General features: G+C 39.9%; 1 protein-coding gene across 2 annotated transcripts in view; it reads left to right on the top strand.

Annotated features, from left to right (window-relative positions):
* The first annotated feature begins 472 nt into the window (after positions 1–472).
* Positions 473–21,194, top strand: part of nlgn2b (neuroligin 2b) — a 90,387-nt gene continuing 69,665 nt past the window's right edge. Inside the window, exon 1 of one of the 2 annotated variants that reach the window (XM_022210151.2) lies at positions 473–1,397. The gene's annotated coding sequence lies outside the window, so the exon portion shown is untranslated. The remainder of the gene's footprint in view (positions 1,398–21,194) is intronic. The other variant, XM_022210150.2, reaches the window with a different exon arrangement.

Genomic DNA, 21,194 nt, shown 5'->3' with positions numbered 1-21,194 from the left:
GACATGTTGTCTGCTAAGCTCGTTTTTGCTGCCGCCAAGTGGCCAAATCAGTGCAGGTTGAAGGGAAAGTTTACCATTGAACACATCTTTTTTTTAAATGAATGGCAAACACGGAGTCTTGATGGAGAAGTGTAGGCATAGAATAAGTATGACTAATATTATAGAGGTGTATTTTAATAGAAGTTAAACTGCGTTATTACACTTCATATGCAATTGCGTTTTTAAAATACGTTTTGGGATGCCTGGCGCCAAAAGTAAATAAATAAATAACAACAAAAACAACAATCTGACGTCAGCCCGGTGCGGATCCTCTCCCAAACAACAATCAAAGCAAACTCCTGTGTTTCAAATGCAGATTTTGTTTTTCACACGACGATTCCAGCAGAGCGAGCTCCCCGCTCATTGAATTATGCGTCGCGCCTCCTCGTCATGACAACTGGCTGCGAGATTGGAATATTGCAAGTGGTGTCCTATAAGCGAGAGCCGATGAGACCGCACTGAGGGAGAGGGAGAGAGAGAGAGAGAGAGAGAGGGTGAGGAGAGAGAGAGAGAGCGAGAGAGACTGTGGAAGCCGTGGGATCGTCTTCAGTGCAGGCATCGGGCTTCAAAAGCATTCCTATCACTGCATCAGCCGTATATTTACAGCATTTATGGCTGCTGTTCCCAAACCATGAAGGCTAAACGGAAGATCCCCGCGCTGTTTCTCAGCCTCTGTTTGCTGCTCACAGCATCAGATAGCAAGTGAGAGCAGCACGCAAGCGCGTAAGGAAGAGATTGGACACCTGATTTCGTGGGGTGTCTTTAGAGCGCTATTCCACATTTTAAGTCAAACAACCTGTGTGGTTTTTTTATTGTTATTTTGAAATCAGGCCCTGGCACACCGTGGATTATGATCAGCATGGACAAATGGGGAAAAGAGGACAGATCCCTGCGTTGACTTTTCAAGCAACGCGCACTGTCTTGACGCTATAGCGTTACGCATTTATTTTACTGTAAGTGCTTGTGTGTTTTTTCCCCCACTTCTGTTTTAATTCCACTCGCTGCTGCATCTCAACCCTCTTAAAAGTCAAATATCTGTGGATAAGGAACAGAGCAGGGTGTTGTCAGAGAGGGATGAGAGGAGGAGGGGGCAGTATGAGGTGTGCTTTTTTTGGAAAAGCCGGAGAAAGACGGACACCGAGAAGGTGTACTGATGTGCGAAAGCCTGCGACGCGTTGCCCTCCTGAGAAATAATTTGGCGATCCGAGAAGAAATGGCCGAGTCCAATATTTTTATTTTGAAATAAAGATCATCGACACGCCGACGGAGGACAGAAAAAAAAGAATCGTGTTTAGATGGACGGGCCATCATCATCATCGTCATCATCTTAATTCCGGTGCTTGCATCGCGTCTTTTAGGTAAGCCATATGTTCAGCACCACCACCTAAACGTGACTGGAGATTTTCTGTCCATCATGGGCTTTATGTGTGCGCAATATGTACGCTTTGGTGACTTCGCACATTGCGCACGGTGCCCATCTTGACGCACTGTCACAATTGGGGAACGGTATTTCAATGTAAATCCTCATGCCACTTTGTTGCTATAGCACATATTTTCTTCCTTTCAGCCGGGAGCCTTCGATTGGCCTTGCCTGTTGATAAGCTATCACATCTCAGCACGATCAGTCTACTTAACATCGGTACAACCGTGCTGCTAACGAGAACATATTAGTGTGATTTAATTGGAATCAGCTCATCATGTAGAGCTTCAATCAGACTGGCTGCTCCTCTCTATTGGGCTCCCATCTCCTTAGCCCGTGAAGGTATAGATTGTTTTGATAATGCCTTTTTATTACACTTATTGATGACAGCTTAATTAGACGCACATGCTTGTGTGCTGCAATAAAACTGATCTCAAGCAGAGTGTGTGACAGGCCTTGAACTCAGAAGATGTCCCCTCTAATGAACAAACTCACAACAGCTCAACACACACACACACACACACACACACACACACACACACACACACACACACACACACACACAAAGCCCGTGTCCTAGAAGATGCAGATAGGATTGTGAATTAAATGCACACACTCTGATGATCCAGGGAAGGCTCCATTAATATTCAGCGGTGGTTGGGCAGTGCTCAGTTAATGGCAGACAACAGGACCTCTGTTCTGACAGGTCATGGATGAGAAATGGTATGTTTTCATTTTTAGGGAACGAGTGTGTGTTTTTATTTGCTCTCACACACCGATACGGTGCCTGTAGCTATGGAGAAGTGACATTTAAAATCCATCAGAAAACCAATAAGCTGGTTTTGTGGAGTTTTGCAGAATTTTGTATTGCTCTTGTTGGTGTACTGTCGAACTAGATGTGATTGCTTTCTTAGGCCGGCATCATGTCAGCCTGCTTACTGGCATTTGAGCACTTTTTCAATACAACACAACATGGCTGAAGACTTGCATCCCTTCATTGCTGCTATACATTTGCTTGAAATTTGCGATTTTTAAAAAAATCCAGATCCTTTGATAACAAATCAGAGAAAAATGCAATTTCCTGAGACCCAGTATCTACCAGAATTTGGCAGAAATACAGCCAGAACCTCACATTTACATGCCTCTAGGGAATGCTTAAAACCTTTCTTCCTTCCAAGCTAATCATTTGATTAGCTATTTCAGAAATTGATCCCTTTTGCCTCTAGTTATTCACAAGCAATTGGGCCTGGGACATTTGGTGGTAAATGTAGTGCAGTGGCATCAACTAAGCATCAGTTTATTACACGTGCTTCAACTTTAAAACTGGTTCTCTAGCCATTTTTTCTCATCTCCAAGAAGAAGCTACTATGATTGCTACCATCCCCAGAGCACAGCCTCCAATAAACTACAGTAAAGGGCCAATAAAGCTAATATTGTGGCGAGCTCAGTGTCAGATGGTTTCCAGAGAGAAAACAGAAGTGAAGATAAATGGAAAGAATAAGAATGAATGGCTGTTTAATGGATTGGGTGACAACATAAGGTGGGGACTTACAATCCAGAACAAAATGCGACGAGTCTTAATGTTTAATGAAGTATGTTTGGGGTGATACGTGGGTGAGTAAGGTGAAGCATCCAAAGGTGTTCAGTGTAATATTCTGTGTTTCATAAAACCAGAGCTTTTAGGGTTGATATCCAGATGTTGTTTTTCCTTATATAGTTGTTTTTGAGAAGGGCTGACTTGTTAAAAGGAAAATTCCGATTATTTCTTTGGTATTTCATTGGTTGCATTGTGGTTTTTGATTAATTTTGATTGGATTTTGCAGCATTTTATGGCTTTAAGATGTTCTTATTCCCTAGTAGCTGTTAATTCATCCTGTTTGTCAACCAGTCTAAGCACATCTGCACCAATATATATTTAGATTTTTTTTTTAGTCTGAGTGCTGAGAGAGAATGTTATAAGAATATTGTTGACATTGTTCTTCAATATAGTGAGATACAAAAACGAGTAAATATTACACTTTTGTAATGTAAATATTACAAATGCATGTATGAAATGAGCCACAGCAACACTACCAAAAAAAGTTTTATCATATGGTGCACCCCAGGTCGACAAAGCGCAGCCGGTGAAAGCTGTCACTGAAACTATAGGAGCATGCCTTAATGCCGCCATCACTCTGTCAGTGTTCTGCACCTGCCTGCCGTCAAATAAGACACTTGGCCGCGGTGTGGACCGGTAGCTGCATCGGTGGTCTGGTGGACCGTCAGAAAAATCCATAAAGTTTTTATCACCCCTATCTGTCTCTTTACCTGAGCGCTCTGTGTGCCTGTCATTCGGGGTGCACATGAGCTCGGGCTGTGTGCATGTTCTGAGGCTGGGTCAGTGAACCCCACACAGGCTGTTCACGGCTGTTAGGCCAAACAGCTTCTCTGGCAGGGACTCTGACTCCTTGAGATGGTTGTCCTCTTTCTACAAAAATCCAACACTTTGGATTTAATGCCTGATTTATGCAATTCCAATCTAATAAAAACAGGGACCAGCTGTGTAGAGGATGTCTTTCTGTGATTGAATGTTTTATCTTTTTTTCCTGTGACAGACTGACCAATCAAAATATAGTCAACCCCCCTCATAGACTAACAAGCAGTTGACAATAACCTCACATAGCTAGACCGATCTCCACAGCAGTGTGTCAGTGCTGGAGAATGGTCTGACTGGCTGTCACTATCATTCTATTACACAGAGGAAAACAGTCTGGCTTGCTGTAGTTGTTTCCTGTAAAGAAGCTGTTTTGAAAATGGTAACATGCCGATTATGGAAGAGGAGAGTTGTTTCAAATGAGATGTGTAAATGACCGATTTCTACTTGAAGTCTACATCTGGTGAGTCAGACTCGGGTAACATTCGGGAGAAGAAAGTACTCTAAGAAAGTAAAACAAATTAAACAATTTTCTGAGGTTTTCGACATGTCATTGCTCATAACTAATACAACGCAATATCAGATTTCATTATGAGCTGAAGTGCACATTGTAATTTTAAAACATTTGGTTAAATATAGAGCATGTCAGTTGGCAAGCTGGTTATTGCATGTTATTCCTGCAGTCCACTGGTACTGTATGTTTATAGGCAGCTAGCATTAAGCGACTGCAGTCATAAGTTACAAATGATAATATTTAGGTAATACATGATTTTACACGAACGCACCATTTATTTCTTTATCTTTGCACAAAGAAATTTGAATGAATAAATTTGTGAATGTGCAGCGATTCATGAAACTCCAAACTGCAATTATGTGTCATTTTCTCCCATTTAAGCCAACGTGTTTGACTTCAGCTTGATTACTGTTCTTTCTACCATTTACTTGTAATTCTGCCCTTCAAAAATCTTATTGTGTTTTCATATGCTGCTCTGCCATAGCTCAAATGTTTGATTTTAATTTTTAGTGAAAATTATGTATTCACGGCAAATGAAGATGTGGAATTCTAAATCCGTGTTCTAAATATCTGTAAACGTTCTGCTTAACCTGAAAGAGATGCGATTGTGCAACATGATTGGACGGTGCGGTCTCAAAGTGTAGACAGTCATTAGGAATTCTGCTGCAACCAGAGAGTCTTGTCTTCTAAGCATATGTTTAAAGCTCATGTAAACTGGTTTAAAAACTTCAACTAAAAGCATTACAAACTGTACAGTATCATTATGCTGCCATCACATCGAGAGGCTGCATTGAAAAAAAGTGTTAATAAACGAGTGGTCTCATAGCAATGACGCATTCACACTTTGAAAAGTGCAAAAATACGAGATTTTATCATTTAATTATACGTTCTCATTTAATCCGGTTGCACTCAAAGTGGCTTTACCATATGATTTTCATGGAGGAAAAGCAGTTCAAGGCTGTGCCTTACAGTGGCGTTGGTGGTCGAGGTGGTAAAGATTTTCTGTTTCTGGCCAAACCTCATATTTTCAGGTATCACTGGTGAGGTCAGTTTAGCATTTTAAGCCAGATAATGTTTGGTCATTAGAGTGACTCCATCCTTGTTAGTAGCTCTCCTAATGAAGGCTATGTCATATAGTATTATACAAACCCAATCTCAATCTGCATCCAGGGTTCAAAGCATTGAACCCCACACTATTTAATTGATGTCTTTCGTGCAGCTTATGCATGAATGTGCAGGAAATAGAAAGTACGGGGTAGTGCTATGTGATGTTTATTTCTTATTACGTATCTTTTCTGGGAGGTTTTCCTGTCATTCCTGACGTTTAATGTCACAACACCACTGAAAGACTGAAAGTCCATCCCATAAGGAGAGTGTGCAGGATTGTGTATTTACAGAAAGGGTGTAACAAGGGTTCAAAAACTGCACAGGACAGCTCTTACGCGCTTAATAATTTTATAGTGTGGGATTGACTGGAGCACTCATATGTATCAAGAACATTCTTGAAAAAGATTTTTGCTGCACTGAGAGTTTGGACTTTGGGATTTGATGTTACCCACAGTGTCACTGCTCTATGGCGCTTAATCCCACTGCTTAGGTGTCTGGAAAACTGCACATAGGCCACCACTTGGGACTTTATAGTTTTCTGAACGCTGCCATGTTGTGATTTTTGGACTTGTACAAGCCTAGTTTCTCCCCAAGCTACTGCTTCTTTACATAAAACATGAACTGTATGCTGACTTAGTGGTGCTGCTGCCGTAATGGAGGCTGTGAAGTTTTAATTTCTGTGTGAAGATGTCAAGTCAGAGAAAAGGGAGGTTAAAATGACCCAGCTCTCAGTCGCGTCACAACCACAGAGGAGAAAAGCAGTAGAATAGCTTGACCTGACCCATTATCCGTGAGCAAAGTAAAGCTGGAGAAACACCTGTGCAAATGCCATGGTAACCATCTTGTGTAACCTCTTTTGAACAATATCACATAACAGTCATCCATAAGATAAGCCAGGATAAGTGCCACCCTCTCTCATACAGTCTGGGAAGAATATCACACCAAACCCCATTAAACTATTTGGCGATTTAATGTGTTTTTTTATTAGCGGCAGAGGCACAAGCCCATTAAAATGGGACACGTGACCTTTTCTGAATCACAAAGTTCCACATCTCAATTCATCAGACATGATCCATTAAGCCGCTATAACATTTAATTCCCTGATATTTTTGTTGCAGTCATGCAGAAGCTCGAGCTGGGATTCAAACATGGCATGCATTCTTAAAAAAATGATTATTTCTTTGAAGCAGCGGCAGTGTATCTCTGAACTACACTTATGAGGCAGCTGGTGCTCTTTAGAAAGGTGTGGGCAGTGCTGACATGAATGGGACACACTGGCAGTTTGGCATGAAGCCTTCATGATATATTAGGACAGCGGCCCATTTACTATTATTTAAATGTCACTTCCTACATTTTTAGATGGGAATATGATAGTTGCCTTATGCTAGTTTCATTGACTTACAATACAGCGAAGAGCAGTGACGAAAAATGTAAAATATGGTGCTAAAGGAAATGTTAATAACCCTGTCCCCTACCGACTCTGTGCCACTGGTGCAGAATTGAACTGTCGCTCACTGTAAAGAACACCAGAGTATGTGCTTCTTGCTTGGTGCTAGGAACCCTCTGATTGCATTGTGGGAACCTGGTGTAGCTAAAATGAATTTGAAAACACAATAAAGGACAGAAGATACGCTAAGATTGGCACACACTGACCACAAAAATAAAGGAGCCGTGAATGTTCTGGTATCACTGCTTCTATCTTAAGTCATTACCATAACATAAATCAAAGGCAATGTGGAAGTTCGACAACGTAAGACATATGGTAGCTATGATCAAACACTAATGAACACTGAATGATACACTGAATAATAATGATGCCTGAAAGGAGGGCATTTTGTATTCCTTTTTGAAAAATCTCTTGTCACACCATTGGAAAGGTGCAAAGACAAACCACAGAGAAATACATTCTTTGCATGAAATCCATGCCAGAAGCACATTCAGAACCAATTAAGGTGATTCTATTGTTTGGATTTGCATAAAACATGGTAAGCAGACAATACAAAGGAACTTGAACATTATTGTGAGACCTTGGGCAGGTTGTGGAAAATCATATACAGTGTTTCTTCAAATATAGACCAGCAGTCAATTTGCAGTCGAGTCTCTGAAAATGTGTGGTTGACGCTGGAGCTCGGCATTGGACTGTTTTCCTAATCCGTCTTCCCACTGGATTTCTGACCGTTACTGCCTACTCCTGCAATGTGTGCGTCCATTCCCACCAGGAAAATATTCTCACCATTCAATATGGAGCTTCATTGAGTTTGTGTCGTCTCTCATACCGCAACGAAAACATGTTATTTCACTGTGTGCTGTTAATAAGGAAATGCACCAAAATCCCAGTTACTTTCATAAGAATAACAACATTCTGGTGCAGTAAGTAGCATACACAGTTCATATGTTTCAGAAGAGCGTTTTGTTTAATATATGCAGGAAGAGTGCTTTATCTTTGAAGGAAAGCTTACTTTGACTGAGGAGAGCAGATGAGGGTCCTTTGTACATCAAAACTTTGCACATTTGTCCCAACAAAGTCCATTTCTTTTTCACCTTTGTTGGTAGCAACTGAGAAACTTAATCACGTGTCAGACTAAATATGCTGTTGTGTTGTGAAAACCAGCTTTAATCCTCTTTTCAACCAAATTTGTTGACTTCATCTTTCTGGTTACCGCTAAATCATAGTCTCACACCCACTCCTACTTGCAGCAACATTAAAACCGCCTGTTCCCGTGAGATTTGTATTGGAACGAGGGGTGGACTCGCAGGATTACAGTTCCGATGCAATCCTGAAGTTGATATGAACAGTTAAAGACAGCTGCATTCAGTGTACATTTAGACTGAGAACAGTGTACACATTTGCTGCTTCAACATATTGAATTCATTATGCTATTTTCAACACTTTGTTGTTGTGAATTACTCATCTAAAATATTACTGTCCTATAATTTCCTCTGTAGTTTGTAGCAACATATAAATACCAGTTAGATGTCATCATTCTGATCCACTTTGTTTTGTCCTTTAATCCCATCCAGCTGTTGTTGCATGTGGTATGCTTGCAGATATTTCACAATAAAAGCCTTATTAAGAAATGAAGGTTGTCTTACCATTGAAGCACTAGTGGGCTTTTGATTATTTTGATTTGAAACAGTGACAGAAGGCATTAAGTTTGTATTAACATCACAATGCAGCAACTTTAATATGGATCAGAACAAGGCTTTGTGCTAAGATATGGACAATTATATTTATGAGAGAATTATAAATAAACGTCTGCCACAGTGCAGGCCTGTTTCACATAAACACCAGTTACCTTCTGTGGTTGAGGTAAATGTTTTTGCGGCCACGATTTGAAGAAAAAACTATCAGCAGAAGGCCTTAGCACATCCCTGCAAGTGGCAAACCGTGATTGCGAAACATGCTTTAATGTGAAAATTGCAACATTTGGTGTTGTTCTTTGATGTTCCAAAATAAATCTCGCACTGTACTTAACCGCTAATCAACTAAACGGTACATTAACTGCTCTGTTTCAGCCCTGTGAAAAAATTATTTTTCAAATAAAGTCTCTAGGTCCACTCCCTTTTAGTTAGCCCAGTTGTTTTCTCGTTCGACGTATTGTTTTGCATTTCACTTGCACGATACTCCAGTAACGTGACCCGAGCTGTTTTGTTGTATCTTTAAGTTGACTTTTAATTGCATTTTATGGCGTAAGGTGCCTCATATGTACATAAAGAAAAACTGCTAGTGTGTGCTGCTAACGCTACACATTCTGCTGTGTGTCGACACGACTTTACATCACGGGATTGTTGGCGGATTGTTTCTGAACTGTTTCTAGTCAGATGGTCAGTTGTTAGACCAGCCATTAATTATGGTATGTTGTTGATGTTAAGATTCTGATGATTCAAGCTCTTGAGTCAGTCATCCAAATAGACCGTTGCACATCCAAATAATAATAGATGAAGCAGAAATACTTTAATAGGACTTCTGTAGTTAAGCAATTGATTATTTTCTAATTAAAATTAGAAAATGGTTTTAAACAATGCAGTTATTGCATCACAAAGGTTGTGATTTAGGATATGCATCATGTAACATGTCTAACGCATTGTGGGCACTGGTTAGACAGATTCATGCCATCCTTCTTATCGGACTTTTAATGGCACCTCACCTAGTAATGCTCAGTTATGTTTCAAATTTATTATAGTGCATAACAAACTGAAGTTTGACATTAATAAAATGCTACAAATTAAATTAGAATATCTATATGAACATTTGCAGTTAAGCATTTTACCCTAAATGTTCAACTGTGGACGCTACTGTCTTACTTTAGGCCAAGACTTGTGTCTTAAAGGGGGGAGAACATTAATGGTAATCAACTGTGCATGTTTCAAGGACAGTGGCAGATTCAGTAGGCCGATGCCGTTTAGAAATGTGCCACTAAATGTAATTGGGGTCCAGCACCCTCAAAGAAGAGTACAGCTGATTTACCTGGACAGTAGTAGGTGATACTGGATCCTATATCATCTGAAGAATAAGAAAATGTTTCTCCAGTATCTCAAATTAGCTCATTTACGATATTTCCCATGGCCTATTTAACATAATCCATTTCTTTGGGCAAGAAAAATTATTAACATTTCCCCTCTTTGGCAATGGTTCTCTGTAATGTGCATGTATAAGTCCTGATCACACCAGAAAGTCCAAAATACTGCAGCTGACAAGCAAACGTCTAACATGCTAGCAACCAAGGCTCAAGTTTCTCAGCCACAACAATTTCTGAATCTCTTGTATCTGAAACTGTGACAAAATCTGCCTGGTCAAAAATGTATATGCATACATTTGAATCATAAGCTTTGGTAGAAAGTTTTGGTAATCTGATTTTCTTAGTAGCATGTCTTCCTAACTGTTCATGAATGATTAGAATTGACTACAGCTGCTGACCTCTCTGAGCCATTACAAATAAGATACACTCATCAGGCTTCACCACAAACACTCCGGTGGAAAAGTCTAAAGGAGCTCAACAAACATCTGAAAAAGCAAATCACTAACTTGAACATGTCAGAAGAGTAACTTGGAGCCATTTTAAAGCAGCTACAGATCCCAAAATCATCTGTGCAAACAATTGTTTGCAAATATAAAGTGCATATCAAGCTTGTTGTTTGCTTTTGTAATATATGTGTTTTATTGTGATTTATGTGAATTCATGCGACCACACTGTAATTTCCCACACTCAGTTTTATCATGTTGCGAGTAAAGACAAAGGTTGTTCATTTTGGTTCATCCAGGGTTCCTTCAGTGTAACGCATGCGTGATTCACACTGAGCAGCACCTCGCACTGGATAGTGACAGGGACAATAAGTTCTCATAATTTATTCACAACACAAATTTGTACCATCAGCTCCTGTTTTATAACCACCTACAAACCTTGTTTTCCCCCTTTTGCACAGCAGCTTATACTTCGAACAGTGGAGGTTAAAGTAAATTGAATTGTGCAACAGAGCTGATCTGTGACAGCTGGCCAGGGCAGTTTGCTGTTTGTCAGTGGCACAAATTTGCATGTCAGAGTTAGCCAGAATTGATCTTGATGTAAAAAATCATGCAGATTTACTACTCCCTTGCCAGTGAATCCAGTAATTGCGGCCAGTGCATTGGAATGGATTTATTTTGCCATTCTAACTGTAGTTTCACAGGCCTTACGAGTGTCTCATCCCATGAATAATGGCCGTCGGTAGCTTGAATACAGTTTGTAATCTTGATTGCATTTTTGTTGTGCCTGCTGTGTATAGGAAGTGTGTACTTGTAAGTTAATGCGCAGTGTAAATATAAGTTCACTGTGTCCTGAAGTTACATTTTGGCGAATCACTTGAAATTGTTAAAACATCAAGGTCTGTTGTAGTGAAGTCTTTGACACCAGCTGATATCTGAGCAGGTTCATATGAACACAGCCAGTGGGTTACAATGTGGACTACCATTACAAAGATGTCTGCACTGTACACTGCTCTTGCAAAATGTCATGTAGTTCAGTCACACACTTCTGTCAAAGGATTTGGGACAATTTATTGAAAATAGATGTCCAGATGCACTCTGTGAACGCTGCTCTGCATTCAAAGGTGCGGACCAGCAGGCAGAATCCAAGCGGCTCGGGAGAATCTGTGAGGTGTACGAGCTGTAACTGAAGAGAATAACGGAATAATCACAGGAGTGGAAATGTGAGCCTGTCAGATTACCAAGACCACCTAATTACCTTCTTGTAATCTGATCGGTAATTGCATGAGTGAGATGATACCGATCAGCTGACGGCATGAAGGAAACCAGTGCCCTACCTGAACCGACTTTATGCCTCGTTTCACTGCACAGGAAGTTTGAAAAGGTGAAGCGAAATAACATTCTTGTAATTTATGAGCAATTCTATCTTTAGTTTTGTTTTTTTACATTATTTGTCAGACATAATGTAGCCCTAAAATGTTGAACTAAACTTTGAGGTGTCATCTGGTGCTGATAGAAGATTGCTGTCTACGTTTTGTGGAAATGTGTTGCACAGCAAATTGGATTTGTCTGTCAAATCGACAATTTAACACCAAAACTTGAAAGGTATGCTGTGTTTTAAAAATGACTAAAACGAGACCATTTATCAGAGCTAGACACTGTAAAACCTGAGAGGATTGTTGGATTTTCAGCTTTCAGACACTGTAGTTTGAACTACTCATCTGTGATGTGCTGTTCCATTCAAAAAGATAATGAAATTTACCCTTGTGATATTTCATGAAATATTGACACTATTCTACAGATCTCATTTCAATTCAGTTCATTTTCAATTTCAATTTATTTCAATTCTATAGATTCTAAATCCAGTCCAACCTTATTTATATAGCACGTTAAACAACCATAGTAGTTCTAAACATAACCTGTAAAAAACGCAAACATTTCTGCACTCCTTTGCTCAACCGTGAGGCCATTAGTGACTCAGCTGCCACCAACAGTTCAGGGGCTTTGGGGTTGAACTGCAGGCTGTGTTCACACAAAGGAAAGAGGAGATAAATATGAAAAAAAAATACAAATCAGAGATGTAAAGTATCTACAGTTTGTGGAGCCACACTCTAAATATCAGTTCATCAGTAACACCAGTTAACAGTTAGAAATGACATTGGACACATTGATTCCAGGCTTTTTCAAGTTCTGTTAAACAAATAATCAAAAAATTCAGCTTTAATCAGCTTAGTGAGCCACAAAGTCTTGCTTACCACCTATATTTTGAAAGACTGGTCCGTTTTAAAAGTCAGTACAAACATTGAAACCCAAATTCCACCTCGCATGTCTTATTCAGCTGACCTCGGAGCAGTACCTTTGGAGTACAGTGAAGCCTCTCAACACTTTGGGGCATACAAATCATTTTTGCAGGATACATCACACACAGCAAGTCTCAGTGCTCTACTTAAGCAAACTTACACATCATCAATGCAGCCAGCCCATCTGTCAAGGTGCACTTTGCGCCGAACGTGACCCTCCTCGTAAGGCAACGTTTAAATTTCAGCAGCTGCTCTGTGCTGTGGCAGCTTGAATAGCATGGCAAAGAAAACTGTATGTATTTACTCGAATGAACGATGATCCTCAGTCAGAGTGCCCTCACTGTAAGACAATGAAGCCGACTCGTTTTCCATTATGCTGAGCTCCTCCGGCTAGACAAAAGAGGCAGGCTGCTTGTAGCTATAGGACCAGCTGCATGACTTGTAGATGATTGTATTACCCTCAGTTATGATTGTCTGTGGTCAAACATAGTGCACCTGCTCTCTCACATATATCGCATATGATTTTCTGGTCTTCATTTGCGATTGAACCTCTATTTTATAATCTGCCAAGCTTCCAATATGGTGTGCATAGACATTACCAAATAACAGTGGCAGCTCCTTCCTTATCCCATCTGTGGAATGTCCTCAGTTACATTGTATGAGGTTAAAATGGCCTTCATTACGGCTGCACACAAATGATTATAATATTGATTTGCCTTCTGTATCCATTGATTTATACCAGAGTATAATAGCACTTGATCTACAGTATGTGTTGCATCTCAAACAGTATTACCAATTCCCCTTGGCTGCAGGTCCTTATGAAATATAGATGTAAAACATATGATAAGGCTTTCCTGAAGAACAAAATGAAAGTATATTTTTTTATAGGGATGCACCAATTGGCGTTTTTCATTACAGAAACTGATTCCTCGACCATGCTGCCAGACAGGAACATCAAGATTGAATTCTGCAAAGCCCTGAATTACCTTCAGTGACGAAGTGCTTTTCAGAACTCTCACTTTCAGTGTCTGCACATGGCTACTAAGCTATGAATGAAGATGCTGAAAGATTTACACCGAGCCAAGGCCTCAGAATGACTTAGGACATTGGTTGCACTGGTGCAAAGTTAGGTGTACCAGCATATATTTTAGGTGCAACCCAAATTTTCCTCCTTTGGTAAAGAATGATGTATTTTAAGCTTTTCCTTTTCTGTTTTTTACCTTATGTCATTTCTAAACATATTATGTAAATGGGAATAAAAGTGCAGTTAAAGGCTTTGCACAGTGAACCAGTTTTATTTCTTAAGGAAGATTTAGGACTTAAACTTAGCAAGAAGTAGCTCTTCCTTGGTTGTAATTAAAGCAGTGTTCATTTTTATTATAATTTTGGACTTTTTCTTGTTGGGGTTTGCAGCTGCCTGGCACTGAAATGCTGCAGGAAGGGGGCTTTTCTTCTGGCCACGCACCTGCAGCGACATAGGACAGGTTTCTTGGATGTTTCACTTTAGAAGGCTGATGATCACTGCAGCAAAAGCACTGTTCCCAGCTTTGTTTGGATGCACTCGTTTCAAAAAATGCATATTGCTGGCTGTTTTTAGTCATACCTTACGGTTTCCTATAGATTGAGAATTTATGTGACGGTGGGTGACCAATGTGCATGTTAAAACTCGCAGTTTAGAAGTGAAAGGAGAGTAACTTAGGTGTTTTTCTTTGGAAGCTACAATATTAAAGTGTTCCAGAAACGCTCCCCAAATGCCTCACAGCTGTGCCCAGAGAAGCCTCTAGTCCCAGCTCGCAGTGCAATTAGTGAGGCACAGCAGCACGGCCACTGAAACGGTTGTGCGTTTGACAGATTTTTGGTCACATGTGAAACCAAAATGCTTGCAGTCCAGAGCCCTACCATGTCAGAGCTGCATTAAGTTAAACACAAACAACACAGAAGCAGGCACCTTAATATGGTAAAGCCACAGGAATGCAATTGTTCTTTCAAACTGAATATATCAAATGAGATAACTGCAATTTATGGCACTTTTCCCCCGTAGACCATTTTTAATTGTTGCAAAGGAGCAATGTAACAAACAGAAGCAGTTACAGTTAGTTGTTAGATGAAGAGCTGCTGACGACAGGCTGCACATTTTTAACTCCTCAGCAAGGTAACCTCCGGCTGTTGTGTGAAATCCTACTTGTGCCAAGTGCATCATGAAATCAGATGAAATCTTATTAAACAATGTGAGTCTGTTTCGCTGCTCTGTTACCAGATACACCATTTGTTGTTCTATTTCTGACAACAGTGCTGTTAGAGGAGTGTTAACTGCCCTCAAAATTCTGGGACCTGTAGTATTAAACCACACTCGTTAACACGATAACCACATTTATCTGCTGAGACTAAAGACTATGAAAAGATTGCAGTTCCTTTACAAGCATTTATTTTCCTTTTAAAAACTTGGAGTTAGGCTACTAAAGCACTTAAGGTTATAGAAGGATTGAAGATATGATTTATAGCAGCAAAGTAAAGGTTATTTTAAACTTTATATTTAGTTCTGTGACTAGGGCTGGACCTGAATATTCGGTGGTATCCGAATATTTATTTTGAGATCCGAATATTCGTGTGATTGGCACCACCAGCTTCTGAATGATGCAGAATGTGATGTGTTCACTCTGGATAAATCGCAAATGAGCATATACTAGCGGTGAAAAAACATGAATAACATAGGTCCCGCTGTTATTTGCAGTGTCAGACGGTCTCCTGACTTTTGCCAGTGATTGCTTTCACAAGTTGTGTTGTGTTTGATCTGCATGTGCACCATGAACAGTCTTAAAGCTTTTTGTTCATGCCTTGTACAGAGTAATAATCCAATACCATGTTTGTAAGATAAATATTTCACTTCATAAGATCTCTGACTACCCAAACTAATTCGCCAGATCAAATTGGGGACTCTCTTATTTGCAATGTTTTCCGCTGTTCATATTGTTTTTTTCTCAGTTTTTCTGGGTTTTTCCAGAGAGTATGAAAATGTCAGGGGCTGCTATTGTCTGAGCTGATGTGGCTGGTATTCACAGCTGTTGTCACTTTTTTGAATAAACAATGGTAAGAGAAAACTAACAAAAAAAGTTCATTTGTTATTCTTGGGATCCCCTGCCGATAGGAGTAGCTACATTTACACATATAAAGCTCCTCTGCCTGGTTAGTTTCAGCGAAAATGGGTGGTGTGTTGCCAAAGAGAAGAAAACACTATGCAGGTTCAGGCTTTCTGAAACGCTTAAATTATTAATTTGTTTGGACACTCTGAACACAGCTGGACTACAGTGCAATACCACAACAGATAGAGAGCTGGGTTTCAGCAGTGGTGAATTACACAAACTAAGCAAACAAACAACATGCAACAACCCAAATGGATGTCATGTGCTTAAAGAAAGACAATCGGTAAGTCACAGAAAGGGAGACGGTAAGATGCTGGTGTAATCATATTAATAATTTAAAGCATCTGCAGCCCAAAGGCTAAAATTAATCACATTTAATGTCCCACTTTCCGCTCACAAGTCTTACAATTATACATTTAACATAATGATGATTCAAATTGGGAGACATTTATGGGCAATATTAAAATTGAAATTAAATTGTGCCTTTTTAACGCTGCTGTGACCAGGCCTTTCCCCTTCGTTCCCTCCCTATCATCTGTCACTATCCAAGCATATGTACATCTGCAAGTGCACTGCAGTCCTACTGTCAATCCATCTCCGTATCACTCAGTGCCTCTAATACACCTCTATGTTTCCACTTTTCTAAGCACTTCATGTCACTTCATTTAAAATTTCACATCGGTTGTCCTGTGCAGCCCTTATCTGCCTACACTGGTGCAGTATCCAGACTGCAGCTACCCCCCCCCCCCCCCCCCTCCTCCACTGACTGCACACTTCCATAACAATGAGAATTACTGTGTAAGTGTGCCTTTCATGGTCAACCATATGTGCTTTCTCCGGCCTAGTTTTTTCCTTGAACTCACATGATATTATGTAAGATAGAAGCAGGTGTGGCTGACATGTTTCTTAGCCAAACACTCTCGGGATGCTCCTTAAAGGGTATTACACTTTCCAATTAGTAGTGGGGGTAAACCAGGTAACTAAAGTGCCAGTTGTCCCACATTGGAGTTGAGGGAAAAAAAATCCCAAGCAATCATTTTAGATGCTGTTTTCAGAACACAAATGACTAGACTTTGTTTTGATTATATGATAGGAACAATGCAAGGGCATGCTTGTTACTGTGACAACAGAGATTGCAATAAGAGTTCAATTAAGTATACGCATAGTTCAAATTAAAGTGATTTCACGCAGCAGGGGTGTGTTTGATTAGACTAGGGGCAGTTTACATAGACAAGTACTGGGCACAAGGAATTACTGCAAAATATCAGGCCATTTTGTTTGAATTCTTGTTTTTTTCTTCAACTTCTCTTTACAGAATAAATAGAATTCATTTGACTGAGGCCTCATTGTTCACAATGTTACCTAAAAACATTTAGTCCAAAAATGAGGGCTACTACTACTGCTTTTTTTTTTAACACTTGTAAATAAACCTATCAACAGTGATTTATAGTTTAATCCTTCATTGTCTTTTCTTGGCGCAAAAAGACATTTTAGAAAAAAAGTAAATCAGCTGGAATCTGTAGCTTGAATCAGGTTTTTTATGACTCATACAGACACATACAGCAATCAGTCACAACCTTAAAATCACTTTATAATTTTGGCAAATGGTTTTAAGGTGCAAGACCTTGCAGAGCAGCCCAAAGCGGCGTTCAAACTGCAAGAACCTGCTGTCGAGAGCCTCTTTTGAGGCCATTTTTGGGGGAGAAAAAAACTATCTACAGCAGGGAGGCTACTTCTGACAATCTTCTAACCACTGCTGTGCAGGTCTTGAAACTGGTTGGTTAAATTTGAAGAGGACAATAAGTACTATTTTTTCAACCATTTTGATGTCCTCAATTGGCAATCTTTTCTCTAACATCACCGTCAGCAACATAAAACCTACCATCTAAGCTAACATAACAAACTAGATTCTCATAGAACTTGGGGTACATGCGGAAATGAAAAACTGTAATTACTTGTTATTTTGAAACAGTCAGGGTTAGCTTCGCAGTCAAAGCTTTTCATTCTACACCTCAATGAAAGTGAAAGGGCTGATTAGGGAGCTGCAGCGCCGACCTCTGGTTCCTGCAGCGGAGAGCCTTCTGTTGTGCTGCCAATACAACTCTGACTGGTTTGGCCAACAACACAGGACTTCTGGGGTGTTCTGTGATGTCTAGCACTGGGATGTTGACATTGAATCCTTAGGTCCTGTAGATGATGAAGTGGGGCCTCTATGGATCAGGCTTATTCCAGTACTTACTGCAGAATGGTATCTGTGATGTTTGGAGGCTGGTTCAATGCCTTGAGTTCTTCGTCGTTTTGCCTGAGCTATGACTTCACATTTTTTTCAGTGTAGTAGGTACATTTTCACGCTAGAAAAGGCCGATGCCATCGGGGTGGGTGTGACTGTTGTCATGAGGACTGTGCTTTGTCTGGAACAATGTTTACAGTGCTGTGAAAAAGTATTTACCCCCTTCTTGAATACGTTTTTTTTTATTTAATTTCCCCCACTTAAATGTTTAAGACCTTCAAAAAAATTTAAATATTCAACAAAGATAACCAAAGTAAACACAAAATGCAGTTTTTAAATGATGGTTTAATGTTTTAAGGGAAAAAGGCTATCCAAACCTACCTGGCCCCGTGTGGAAAAAAAATTCCCCTACTTCTTAAATCATGAATTAACTATGGCTAATCACATTTTTTTGGAAACCGAGTTCAATTTCACTGACCAGACTCAAAACTGATTGCCTCCAGATCTGTTCAATCAACAAATCACTTCAATAAAACCTGTCTGACTAAATGAAGTCAGCCAAAAGATGTGAAAATCTGCAACAAAATGCCGCGATCCAAAGAAATTCAAGAACAGATGAGAAATATAATAATTGACATCTATCAGTCTGGAAGGGCTTACAAAGTCACTTCTAAAGCTTTAGGACACCAGCAAACCACGGTGAGAATCATTATCCACAAATGGAGAAAACATGGAACGGTGGTGAACTTTCCCAGGAGTGGCCAGCCCACCAAAATTACCCCAAGAGCACAGCGACAACTCATCGAGGAGGTCAAAAAGGAACTCAGGACACTGACTAAAGAACTGCTGGCCTCCTTGCCTCAGTAAAGGTCAGTGTTCATGACTCAACAATAAAGAAGTGACTGGGCAAAAATGGCATCCATTGCGACAACCACTACTGGCCAAAAAAGACATAAAGAGTGGTCTTACTTTTGCAAACAAACATCTGAATGATCCCCAAGACTTTGGGGCGAATATTCTATGGACTGACAAGACGAAAGTTTAACGTTTTGAAAGGTGTGTGTCTCGTTACATCTGGCGTAAAAGTAAGAAATCATTTCAGAAAAAGAACATCACCACCATGGTGGTCGTGTGATGGTCTGAGGCTGCTTTGCTGCTTCAGGACCTGGACGACTTGCTGGGATTGATGGAACCATGGGTTCCATCAATCCCTTTTCTGCTCTCTACCAGAAAATCCTGAATGTTGGACCATCAGTTCATGACCTCCAGCTGAAGCACACTCTGGTTCCGCAATGATCCAAAACACACCAGGAAGTCGACTTCTGAATGGCTTAAAAAAGAACAAAATGAAGGTTTTTGGGTGACCTAGTCAAACTCTGGACTTGAATCCAAATGAAATGCTGTGGCATGACCTTAAAAAGGCCGTTCTTGCTTGAAAACCCTCCCATGTTGCTGAATTAAAACAATTCTGCAAAGAAGAGTGGGCCAAAGTGTCTCTACAGAGATGTGAAAGACTCATTACCAGTAAAAGAAAACGCTTGATTTCAGTTGTTGCTGCTGAGGGTGGCCCAACCAGTTATTAGGTTTAGGGGACAGTTAGCTTTGAATAATTTTTTTTCCTAAAATCGTCTTTTAAAAACTGCATTTTGGGTTTACTTGGGTTATCTTTGTCTGATATTTACATGTGCTTGATGATCTTAAACATTAAAGTGGGGAAAATGCGCAACAAAAAATAAGAGTTCGAGAAGGGGCAAATACTTTTTCACAGTTCTATAAGTAAATGATAACAAAAAAGAAACATCCATACACCTGCCAGGATCCAAAGTCCAAAGCAGAACATTGGATTGTAATGAGATGATCAATACATACAAACATCACCTGTCAGTGGTTTCAATGTTGTGGCTAGTTGGAGTTGGCAGACAAGTAATAATTTGACAACTTGATTGATATCCTAATAAGTATACAGGGCTTTGGACGTCATTATTTCATTGTTCGATGGAACCCCCCATGAGCTGTGTCCCTTATAAATTCTAAATTGAACTAAACTGAATTGTGTAATGCAGACATAAATGTATCCAGTGTTGTAAAGAGCCATCAATTACCACTAAAATCACCAGTGATGACTGATTGATTGAAAGTATGAAACATTATGAAACACACCACTGACTGGAAATACGGGGTGTAAGACTTTGCACTAGATGTCCAAAATGTTTTACAGCTTTACTTTAATGTCTTTGTAACCTGGTAGTTACTTAATTCACCATATGAAACTTTATAATCTAGTCTTCCAACAATATGATTTCTTGCTAAATCTTAATAAAATACATCTAATGAAGTGGAGCTTTATGATGTTTCTTTAGTAAACTCAAAGCTCTGCAATAAATTAGAAAAATAAAATTAGTATTTTTAAAAATGTCGAACACATTTTATTTGTTCAGATAAGTCAACTATATTGCCTCCTAGAAACAGGTCTTTTTCTTTTCAACTGTGGCTTGTAAAATCACTGCAAACAGCCGTGCTACGTCTCCTTTGACACTACTGAAATTGAATTGGTTTGAAATGAGCTGCGAGGGAAACTTTATGGCAGAATGGCTGTTTGACAATATGACAGTGCAGCCGGAGAGTATTGGGCCAGTGACATGTTTTGAATGAAGTCCAGCTCCTGTAATGTGAAATGAAGCAGTGACTGTGAGGTTAAAATGCTGACTTTCAGCTTTAGGGACATTTGAGGGCGTTATAATCCATATTGGGTGAACAGCAAGACTTGTATCCTTTGTTTTTAGTGGAGCAATGCAGCAGACCATACTGTAGATCCTCAGATGGAGACAATTGGGACAAGAAACTCAAGGACTTTATGGGGCCTTCACTCTTCACCTCAAGCCTGGAAACAAAGAGACCACAGTGAGAGTTATTTCCTTTGGAAATGGAGTACAATAGGAAAAATCCCCTGATGGATGTTTCTTTAAGACCCCTTCAAATGTCAGGGAATTTGGAGTAATGAGTGGAGAAAAGGTGGCAACTTTTTAGATCTGCACATTCTAGAAGAAGCCATTGTAGAGCAGGAAGAG

The sequence above is a fragment of the Acanthochromis polyacanthus genome, chromosome 17 (assembly GCF_021347895.1).
Source record: "Acanthochromis polyacanthus isolate Apoly-LR-REF ecotype Palm Island chromosome 17, KAUST_Apoly_ChrSc, whole genome shotgun sequence".
NCBI classification, from domain to species: Eukaryota; Metazoa; Chordata; class Actinopteri; family Pomacentridae; genus Acanthochromis; species Acanthochromis polyacanthus.
Note: the sequence above shows the minus strand (reverse complement) of the source record. Positions and strands in the feature narration are given on the sequence as shown.